The sequence below is a fragment of the Eumetopias jubatus genome, unplaced genomic scaffold, assembly GCF_037043125.1.
Source record: "Eumetopias jubatus isolate StellerSeaLion01/CBP00866 unplaced genomic scaffold, mEumJub1_p1.0 scaffold_3, whole genome shotgun sequence".
Taxonomy (NCBI): domain Eukaryota; kingdom Metazoa; phylum Chordata; class Mammalia; order Carnivora; family Otariidae; genus Eumetopias; species Eumetopias jubatus.
In genome coordinates, this window is record NW_028274809.1 from 22,002,189 (window position 1) to 22,013,625 (window position 11,437).

Sequence of the window (11,437 nt, forward strand, 5' to 3'; positions counted from 1 at the left end):
TTTAATAGACAACGTATCAAAGTATAGAGCACTTTTTAAAAAAATTTTATTTTATTGCAAACAATGAATCATGGAACACTACATCGAAAATCACAGCTTTTTACATTTAGATTTCAGCTTTGTCACTAACAAGGCGGATGGCCTTGGGTAAGTTGCTTAATGGTTTTAATCTTTAGTTTTCTCTGTAGCAAAATCGGTAGAAGGCTTGGTATGAAGTTTAAGTGAGCTAATGCGGGGAACTTGATCCACACAGACTAAGTACCCTCTAAGATCCCACTTGTGGTGGCTCTAGCTGTGGTCCCAGAGGGAATCAGGAAGCCCCAAATTTGGGGAGGAGTTTAAAGGTGGAAGGTGGAGTTCCACCATGAGTGGAGATGTAGGGAGCGAAATTTGATTCTGTGACTGCTCTTGAAACTTTATGGCAACCTCTAAGCAGACACGGTCTGAGGAATTGTTTCACACAGGAGAGCAAACCTACAAGGGATCTAACTTCACTTTTGTCTTTCTTTTCACAGAGGACAGTCCTGTGGAAGAAGCAGCGATGTCTCACAAGATGGTGGCAGGGCCAGGGAAGTTACTGGCTCTTCTGAGATGGCTGTGGATCCGGGTCAGTAAGGGGGTTAGGGGTTTAAAGGAGGATGTAGCAGAGTCATTGAAAGCACATACCCTGGAGCGGGATTACTGGGCTCTACACTGAGTACAGTGGTGTAGAACTGGGGAATTTACCCAGACTTTGGGTTCCTTACCTAGAAAATAGGAGAAATAAAGCTATCTAATGTGTAGGGATTTTTGTAAGAATTAAATAGTTAATTCATATAAGGCAATGGTTCTCAATGGGGAAGGGGGTAATTTTGTCCCCCGGGGGGACGTCTGGCCATTTCTGGAGGCATTTTTTGGTTGTCCTAACTCGGGGGGATGGACTATTGGTATCCAGTGGGTAGAGGTCAGGGATGCTGCTAACATCCTACAGCGCACAGGACAGAACCCGCCCTCCCCCGTCAAAGAATGATCCAAAATGTCAATAGTGCCGAGGTTGAGAAATCCGAAAATGAGGTAAGTGAGAAGAAATCCTGTCTGTAGAAATTGCTCAGTGTAAACTCTCATGAATAAACTTTCAGTAGGGATGACAATGCCATTTTTTATACGGAGCTTCCCAAGTGCTCGCGCCTCTCTTGACCAAGTAAAGTGGACCAAGAGGAGTTTTTCTTATTTTATGTTCTGATAAAACCATACAGATGACATTTTAGTTATAAGATATGGCTGTCAGTTTCCTGTCTGGAAGACGATTTTAATTTCCCAATCAAGAGGAATAAGTGGCTTCCAGCCATCAAAATGCTGATTTTTTTGTTTGGATACTTTGGAAGATACTTAATGATGCCCTCTTAGAGAATGAAGACATGAATTGAAAGGATTATTGTAGAGAAAGCTCCGTGGTACAAAGTTTCAGGAATATGTCACATTGACTCTCCTTCCAGTAACCTTCAGAATTTTGCTTGCATGGTCACAAGTTAATTACACCTATGGAAAGACAGGTGGGCAGACCTCAATGGATCTGATGGCGTCCTCATCCAAAAATGTGGTGTCATTAGCAAGGGGCTGAGGGGGAGGGTGGGGCACCTTTTCCGATGTAGAAAGAAAGGAAAGCTTGTTTTTCCAACCGGAGAAGGGCTGTGCAGCCTTGTTGCTTGCTGTAGCTTTCTGTGTCGAGTAAGTTACACTTGTCCCTGTATGAAATTACTTTGTATCTTTTGCTCAGGTCTGCAGGTGCTTTCCTGTTGACAGTCACCTTAAGAAAATAGATCTAAGTTTAAAGGGCCTGTACTGGGAGGAAGTAGGGCTCTGCAGAAAAGCCTCAGAAGCTGGGACCAGGTGGGGCTGAGGAAATGGGACTTGAGGGGAGTGGCTGAGGGGGAGCGGGTGGGGACAGGAGAGAGAAAGGGTGGGGTTCTAGAAGGTTGAGTGACTGGGGATCCAGTTTTTCCACCTACTCCTGCTTTAAATAGAGCAGCTATACCTCACCTATTTTATTATTTATCTATTTTTTAAAACAATTTTTTTTTGAGAGAGAGGGAGAGATAGAGAGTGTGTGCTCTCTAACGGGGCAGGGGAAGAGGAGAGAAAGAATCTTAAGCAGGCGCTTTGCTTAGCAGGAGCCCAAAGAGGGGCTCGATCTCATGACCCTGAGATCATGACCTGAACCAAAATCAAGAGTCAGACACTTAATAGACTCAGCCACCCAGGCGCCCCTTTCACCTATTTTATCTGAATTTATCTATGTTTTGTAACATTGTTATTCCAAATAATACTTCACTTTTTCTACTAAGGAGTTCCACAGCTAGTAAAAAAAAAAAATGTAGTAAAAAAATGTTGAAAATCTCTGGCATATATGGATAAAAGTTAGCCCCTTCTTCATAGACTGTTAGAGGTCAAATGGTTTCCCCCAGAATTCTTTATTCATCGAGGAGTTCAGTATCTCAGGAAAAAGTTAATGCAAAACCAGGATTGTTTCCCAAAGTGAACAAGATCCATTCAGTTTACTCCAGGAGAAGGCTGTTAAACAATCAGCCAGGGCTCTTGTCCTCCAGGGACTCTCAAGGCTTATCACCCTGCCTTTGAACTTGGGATAGAGGGGAGGCTGAGGCAGAGGGGATGGAACCAACTCCTTATTAAGACTCCAGGTGTGCTCTAAGGCTTCGGGACTTTGGGTGTCCCTGGACTTAGGACAACCCGTGTCCTTTCCCGGTGAACGCCTGTAGGAGCAGTACCATAAGCGCTGAGGTGAGCGCACACCTCACTGATCTCAGCGGGTTGGTTCCACGTAGCAGATGTGCATCACATTAACACTGGGATCCTGTTTCCCTCCGTCCAGGAGCTTTGCAGAAAGGATCTGGTTGAACACTAGATGCCACTGTTGACTCACTCTGTTGTCTGTTAGCCATTCAAATTTCCCGTCTCAACAAGGAGACACAATTCAAAAAAAAAAAAAAAAGCCTAGGTAAAAACATAAAGTTTTGTTAAATTTCCTCCCATTTAATGACCGATTTTTTTTTTAAATTGAAGTTCAGAGGTTGTCATTTTGTAGACAACATTTGGACAATTGGCAGGTAATAGATAATGAGGCATGAATGTTTCTTAAAGGAGAAAGGTCAACTCGCACTAGAGGTTTGCAAACAAAATGACTTTTGTACCTATCAATTTCCGCCCAAAAGAGACTCCAGTTAACCCTCTAGTCTATCAGACTGTTTCCACTTTTGGCATTTACTTGAATATTATAATGGGATATATGTCTAACAGTTGTCTTTATTACTCAGTAGGCTAGGTTGTTGGCGTCATTACAGACTTTTTTTCTTTTTATAGACTTGATATTTTAGAGCCATTTTAGGTTCACAGCAAAATTGAGCAGAAGGTACAGAGATTCTTCCATAGAGCCCCTGCCCGCCCCATGCACAGCCTTCCCCACCAGAGTGGGACACGTGCTACAATCAGGGAGCCGCTGTGATGCGTCAGTATCACCCAGTGTCCACAGCTTACACTAGGATTCAGTCTTGGTGTTGCACATTCTATGGGTTTGGACAGATGTATCATGATACACATCAGCCATTACAATATCACGCGGAGTGTTTTCACTGCCCTAACAATCCTCTGTCCTCTGCTCTGTTGATCCTTCCCTCCTCCCTATCCACTGATCTTTCTATTGTCTCCAGAGCTTTATTCTCCATTACTGGCTTTCCAGTTTTGTTGTTGTTGTTGTTTGTTTGTTTTTTTAAACTTTCCACTTTAAAAAGTTTTAACACAAAAGTAGAAAGACTAGCAAACCCCAGGAACCTATTCCAGCACTTTAAGAACCACCAAATTTTACATAATCATCTATTTAATCCTCCTTTCAAGCAGGTTTTGATCACCTTCATTTTCTAATAGTGAAATGAGGATCAGAGACTCTAAGCAACTGCCCGACTTGATACAGCTAATTGATGGTGCAGTCTGATTCAAGCCCAATTCTTTCTATTTCCAAAAAGTGTTCCTATCACACCTCCTTCAGCTTGACTTCTACCAGATATGTGTGCCTATCTGAATAGCTCCATTCTCTCTTGAAGACCAGTCCTACAGATATATTTTCAAAACTTTTAAGATACATTTGCCAGAATCTTCTAAAGAGAGAACAATTTATTGTTACATTTAGTTATAGCTAGATTTGTAACCGCTGTGTATATTGTGAATGTGTGTATATTTAGGCATTTTATTCTCCAAAGGAATGAAAAACTACCAGAATATATTTGTGATCCCTTGAAAGCTATGAACTGGCATACTGCTGGGTGTTGCTCATGTTGCAGACAGTACAAGGTCCTCTCCAGCTTGCACTGCCAATGTGGAAATGCCTCTGTGAGAACTTCCCTGGACAGCTGACCATTCACAGAGCCCAGATATTTTTAAATGAAAGCTGTGCTAGCTCTTATTCTTTATCTCCCATCTTCCATCTTCAAAACCATCTATCACACCTGTAAGTCCCTAACCCCTCCTGGAGCAACCCCAGGCAACCCCCCAATCCAAATATGGTAGCTTGACTTTTCTTCACATAGAATGCGGTCCGGAATGCCCTTTTACAACTCTTGTCAGGTCTTTTTAGCTTCCTTTCATTATTATTATTATTTTAGCAAACTGAGCACTAAAGCTACACAGGCCCATTAAGACGGGTTGATAGCTGGTGAAGAGGATGCCTCTCTCCAAAAGCAAATCACTAAAAGTTATTTGGAAACACAAAATTGCAAGTAGCAATAGAGAACCCTTGCTCCATTTGAGTCCTCAAAATTCCCTCATCCTTCCGTAACAAATATGACCGACTCGGGGACAGGTCTCTCCGTACTCCCATCAGGAGGTGCTCAGAGCATTTATCATATTGCATTGAAATACACGTTTCCATGACTGTCACTCCCAGACAAGGCCTCCTCTTGGGGAGCTCCAAATACTGGCCGTCTTAGTACTGCTAGTGACCTGATCTTTTCACAGTGCCTGGCCTGTGTTTTTCAACCCCGATTTCATGTTAGGCTACCTTTGGTGTTGCAAATGTACAGATCTCCTCCCCTCCCTTCAGGCATCCTGAGTCAGAATCAGGACTCAAGTTCAGCCTGGGGGAAGGAAGAAAAACAGAGACTTGGGCAGTTACAGTTCTCCAGGACATCTGCCCACTACCCCGTTTCCCCCGCCACCCCCCCCCCCCCGTTCATTCCTTGCCCCTCATTTGATTGAAGTATGGGCAACCTTTCTTGTTGATATCCCCAAGCAACTGATTCTAAAATACGCTGTATTATTCTTCTGCAACAATAAGAATTTTGGTTGAATATACACGAATTGTTACCCCCTTTGAGTCATGACTTGAGAAAAGTAACTCAGAGACTCAGACGTTCAATTTTAGAAAATCATCCAACTTTGGGATGGAGAACCACACCCAGAAGAAAAATGCCTCCCTAATTCATATTATCCATACACAAAGCAGAACAAATGTATAAGCATCTCTTTGGAATTATTTATGAGGGAAATACCAAATTGTTGAATTCAAACTAGGATAATAAGTGAGGAAATTAATTATTCTATACCCCATATTATGAATTTACATTCCATAAAATGTTGCAGATATTCTCTTTGTTTTGTATGCTGTTGTTATTGTTTGAGTTCAGTAAATAAACAAAAATCCTTGTAACATCTTTCATAGTCTCACTAGGATCTGAGAGTCCTGTTTTTTTCCCATGATCATGAATTTAAGTTTGCAGGAACATAGCACCTTTGCTGGATCCCTCTCTAACCAGTCTCAAAATGTAGGGATTTCTATGGGCTTTCATTCACCCTTTCATTAAAAAGGATGTTTCTTTTATTTTCTTTTATTTTTTTTAAGATTTATTTATTTATTTATTCATGAGAGACAGAGGGAGAGAGAGAGAGAGAGAAGCAGAGGGAGAAGCAGGCTCCCAAGGAGCAGGGAGCCCGATGCGGGACTCGATCCCAGGACCCTGGGATCATGACCTGAGCTGAAGGCAGACGCTTAACCATCTGAGCCACCCAGGTGCCCAAAAAGGATGTTTCTTTTAATTATAAGTGTATTATAAAGAAAACATGAAACCTCGGTCCTAATGAGCAAGGCAAGAGTAGACAAATAAGGCAATTACAAATTTTGATAAGGACCATGAAATTGAACACTGGGGACCCCTCTACATGAGGCATCAGGGACATCTTCTCTGAGAGGGGACCTGTGAGTTGAGACCTAAGGGGCGGCTGACATCCAGTCACACAAAAACTTGAAGCTGGTCCAGTCAGACGGAGTAGCATGTGCAAAGGCCCAGAAGCGACAAAGAGTTTGGCATAACTGTGGGACAGAAAAGAGAGCAGTGCATCTAGAGGGTGGAATGCTGGGGCAATTGTGAAGGTGCAGGTGGATGTTGTGTCCTCCAGTGGGCAACCACTGAAGGGGTCTGTGCCAGGGAAAGTCACAGACCGATGTCCATTTTAAAACAGTCACTCTTGCAATTTATAGGAAATGGATCAGAGGATGGCCGGATCAGGAAAGAGGGAAGGGGGCAGCAGTGTGGATAAGGGTAAATGGGCAAAGTTAGAGATGTGTATTGGAGATGTCATGAACAGTAGTTGCTGATGGATTTGGATTTTGGAGGTGGCACAGGAGAAGGAGAAATCAAGGATGACTCACTGCTTTCTAGCTGTGGAAGAGCATGGTGCCATTTGCTGAGATAAGGAAGACGGGGGAGGGCCTGATCATTTTCAGTGGAGTGTCAAGAGATTTTTTCCCTTAATAATTAAAGGATTCATTTTGTTTCTAAACACACATGTAGGATTGTTTTTTTTTGTAACAGCTTTACTGAGTATAATTCATATCCCATGCAACTCACCTATTTAAAGTATATAATTCAGTGTTTTTTTTAATCCACAGAACTATGCATTTATGACCACAATCAATTTTAGAATATTTTATTATTCTAAAAGAAACCCTATACCTTTTAGAGGTCACTTCCTCACCCTTCTTCACATCTGTTCCTGCCCCCACCCCAGACTCTAGGCAACCACTCATGTACTTTCTGTCTCTATAGAGTTATGTATTCTGGGCATTTTGTATAAGTAGAATCACACACTAGGTAGCCTTTTTTTTCTGACTTCTTCATACAGCATAATGTTTTCAAGGTTTATTCGCATTGTAGCATTATCAGTAATTTACTCCTTTTTATTACTGGGTAATATTCAGTTGTATGGATATACCACATTTTATTTATCCATTCATCAGCTGATGGGCATTTGGGTTGTTTCCATTTTTTTGGCTACAATAAATAAAGCTGCTATGAACATTTGTGTATCAGTTTTTGTGTGAATATCCAAGAGTTGTTGGGTTTTTTTGTCTTGTTTTTTAAATTTGAAAGATTTATTTATTTATTTTAGAGAGAGTGAGCGAGCATGTGGGCAGGGGAAGGGGTAGAGGGAGAGGGAGAAAGAATCCTCAAGCAGACTCCCCGCTGAACAGGGAGCCCGATGTGAGGCTCAATCCCAGGACCCTGAGATCAAGACTTGAGCCGAAATCAAGAGCAGAACGCTTAACTGACTGAGACACCCAGGTACCCCAGTTTTGTTTTGTTTTGTTTTGTTTTGTTTTTTTAACATGTGAAGTTTAGTCTTTACAGAACAGCCAAATGGAGGAACCAAGTTGCTGTCATGGTTCCATACTTTCTTCTTACAGCTGACCTTTTGACTTTTGTCATTCTATATAGGAGACTCTTGTCTACTGTAAACCAGCCACCCTGACTTCTGAGATGGCCACATCAGGTCTCTTTCTATTCTATACCCAGGCTGCTAAATCTTTCAGGCAGGAAGTATCTTGCAGGTGGTCATTTGGTGGGCCTTCCATGCTGGAGTTGGCTCACACTGTTACTCTCATGGGTGACTCCCTGGGGGAAGGAGGATAGCCTGACACCTAGCCCGAGAGGCGAGATGCGTGGAGGGGAAGAGCTGCATCACTGAGGCAGCCCTGGGTTGGAAGCCCAGCAAATTGCCTAAACCTTCTGGCCCTTATTTATAAAATGGCAATATTCAGTTATACTGATCTCACTGAGCTGTTGCTAAGGGTAAATAAAATAATACTGAGCACTCTCCTGGTGCAAAGTGGTTTCTCAATAACTGGTTTTATTATTATTATGCAGCCACCTCTCCGTGGGCTACTGGTAACGTGACACGAATTTCCTCTCTGGTCAGGCTGGCCGTTACCAAGTCCACTTAACATCACTTTCTGTGAGGCGCCTGGGTGGCTCAGTCAGTTAAGCGTCTGCCTTCGGCTCAGGTCATGATCCCAGGGTCCTGGGATCGAGCCCCGCATCGGGCTCCCTGCTCAGTGGGGAGCCTGCTTCTCCCTCTGCCTCTCCCCTGCTCGACTTGTGCTCTCTCTCTCTCATGCTCTCTCTCAAGTAAAAATAAATAAAATCTTAAAAAAAAATCACTTTCTGTATCAATATACATGGATAATAATACATACTTCATAGGTTACTATAAAGATTAAATGAGATAAAAAGACTTGGCATAAAATATATTATCAGCAAATGACAGCCTTGACTGTTTCTTTGGTAAGCATGTATCTTTTGAGCACCTACTATGAGCTGCTTTTCTAGTAGGAATCCAGCGGTGAATAGAATTAAGTCCCTGCTCTTGTAGAATCTGCATGGTTGCCATCATCGTTATTATTGCACATCTGGTCTGTGTTGCATGTGCAAAGGGGAAAGGAGAAGCAGGGGTATCTCAGATGATGCCTAGGGAGGGATATTGACCCTATTTCTGTTTTCCCGGGAAAAGCAGGCCCCTTCCCTCCTTCCTAGGAGCAGAGAAAAACCTCTAAAGAGCTCAAGCTGTTACTATGAGAGCCTACTGACTCCCTCTCGGCCTTTCCCGCAGTCCTCGGATGGGTCCCTGCAGACTCCCACTGCTCAGGCAAGGCTGTCTGCTCACAGACCATGGTGTTGAATTCTGCTCTGCGTGCACGGTTTTAAGTCAAATCGCCAGCAAACTTGGAAATTATTATTGATGTTCTCAACTGTTTACTAATGTGGCAGCGGCTGTGATTTGTGCTTTAATATGTTTTTCAAAGCCCATTTACTTTGTAAGCGCTGTTCTAAAGTGCTCAGGGGGACTCCCAAGGGGCAGATGCTCGTGGACGCGTGTGCAGGATGGCTTACCAGGAGATGGCAGCAGAGACACATGATGTGGGTCTCCAACGAGGTGCCCTGGACCTTGTTGGGGGGTTTCTCATACTTGCCCAATTTGTTGTTGCTCCTGTGGTTTTCTCATGTAAGCATTACAGATAATCCCACAAATAGGACATTTTAGGGAACGTGTTTGGAAATGTGAGCAAGATCTTTGCAGATAGGGTCTTACATCCTGTCACACTAAACTGTGGCTGACGGACCTAGGAGAGTACGTAAAAAGGGATTAACGAAGCAAAGTGATGGACGGAAACTTGCTGCAATTTTAATAGGACATTTAAAGCATATTACAGGTTTGTTAACAATGGAAAACATTATATTAAAAAAAGACTTGCAAGAGGGGATAGATGTGAAAGTTGATTTTATTTGATTTCTGGTATTAAGATGCTTGCTCTGTGTTGTGATTCCAGCAAGGGTGGTTGGAGCAGAGCCCTACTGCCCTTGCAGCAAAGGACACCATCTACTGTGCCTCCAGCTCCTTCCCAGGGTCCTTGAGAAAATGTCTGTGTATGTCAAACATAACATAATGCGGCCTGCTCCTTGGTGCCTTCTGTGGGTATCCTAGACAGTTTGACAGGGAAAGAGGGAATGAGTCTGCAGGCACTTTGAAATCTGTAATATAGGTATGTTTTCCAGTTTCAGCTCTGCCATACCCCAAAGGAGGTTTCAAAACAGAACAAGAACACACACTGCCATGATGAAGGAAAATGTTGGGGCAGAGAGAGGGTACAGTGGACGACATATGGTCCTGCTCCAGGCAATGGACAAGTCTTTCATGTGCATGCATTTGCTTGCAGTACGAGCTGCATAATTTGTAGGCCCAGAGCAGAAAGAAAATGTGGGATCTGTTGTTCAAAATTATTAAGATTTCAAGATGGCGGCAGCAGGGGATGATCTCAAATCTGGGGACCGTTCTGAGTGTGGTGCCTTAGGCAACTTCATGGGTTTCACACTCATGAAGCCAGCCGTGTGTGTGTGTGTGTGTGAGAGAGAGAGAGAGAGAGGGAGAGAGAGAGGGAAGCTTTTAAAAAATTCTGTTTTCAGTGCTTAATCTCTTTAAGACAGGGTTTTTCAACCTCAGCACTATTGACACATAGACCAGATCATTCTTTGTAGTGGGGGCTGCCTGGTGCAGGGTAGGGTGTTTAGCAACATTTGTTGTCAATGACTAGATGCCAGTAATACCTCCCACCCCTAGCTGTGACAATCAAAAATATCTGGAGACATTACCAAATGTTTCCTTGTGGGGCAAGATCACCTTGGTTAACAACAAATGCTTTATGGAAAAGTTTTACAACACTCCCAAAGATAGCTTAATGCCTTATCTTTCTTCTTTTTTTCTTTTCCCCATCCAAGCACGAAGGAAAATATGAAATGCACTTTTAGGCTGGTGCCCAGGGGTGCGGCTCCTCTGGCTTTGGAGGCTCCTGCAGGGTTCGGGGGCGCCATGGTTCTACGCATGCGTAATTGGTCCTGGTTGCCTTGGGTGGATATACATTTTACAGAGCGTCTGTTCTCTGAGCCCTGGAAATGTATCCTTTAATCTCTGACTCAGAAAACCCTTTGACTCTGGGAGGAGGCACCAAAGGCCTTCTCACGACAGGCAAGGAGAGGGCTGTTTGGATTGCTAATTTGTTTTCACTCTTTAGTCTGTTTTTCCTTCATGCTGATGTTCCTCTTTAGACCTCGAGTATGAATAATTCCGCATAGCCTGAGGGAAGAAGCAGGAGGCCCGCTTGTAGAGTTGTTTGTACTGTAATGAAATAGAAAGTTTAAAAGCCCAGTGAAGCCTGAACAGTTGGAAAAGGAGGGAGGTCTAGAATGTACTTTAAAAATCACTCATAAAACATGGCAGATTCTAGGAGCTTCTTGGAGGTCGGGAAAATAAATTGCCCACTCACTTTAGAAAGGCACCCACAAGCAGAACTGTACCCACCAACCCCAAATGTCGAGTCTCAACACAGTGTCCCAACCACTTAAATGCTCTTTGAGATATTGTTATTAATCCTGTATTTTAGGAACTGTCATTTTGAAAACCAAACCAAGTATTGACATTTTCTGGATTGTGAGTAGTAACTTGATAACTAGCCATCTGAAAGATCTGATCTCTACTATTTTGTATTTGGGTAGGTTCTGGTACAGAGGTGGTTGGGTTTAATCAAATTTAATGGCAAAGAAGTCAAGGACCCTAGGCCCAA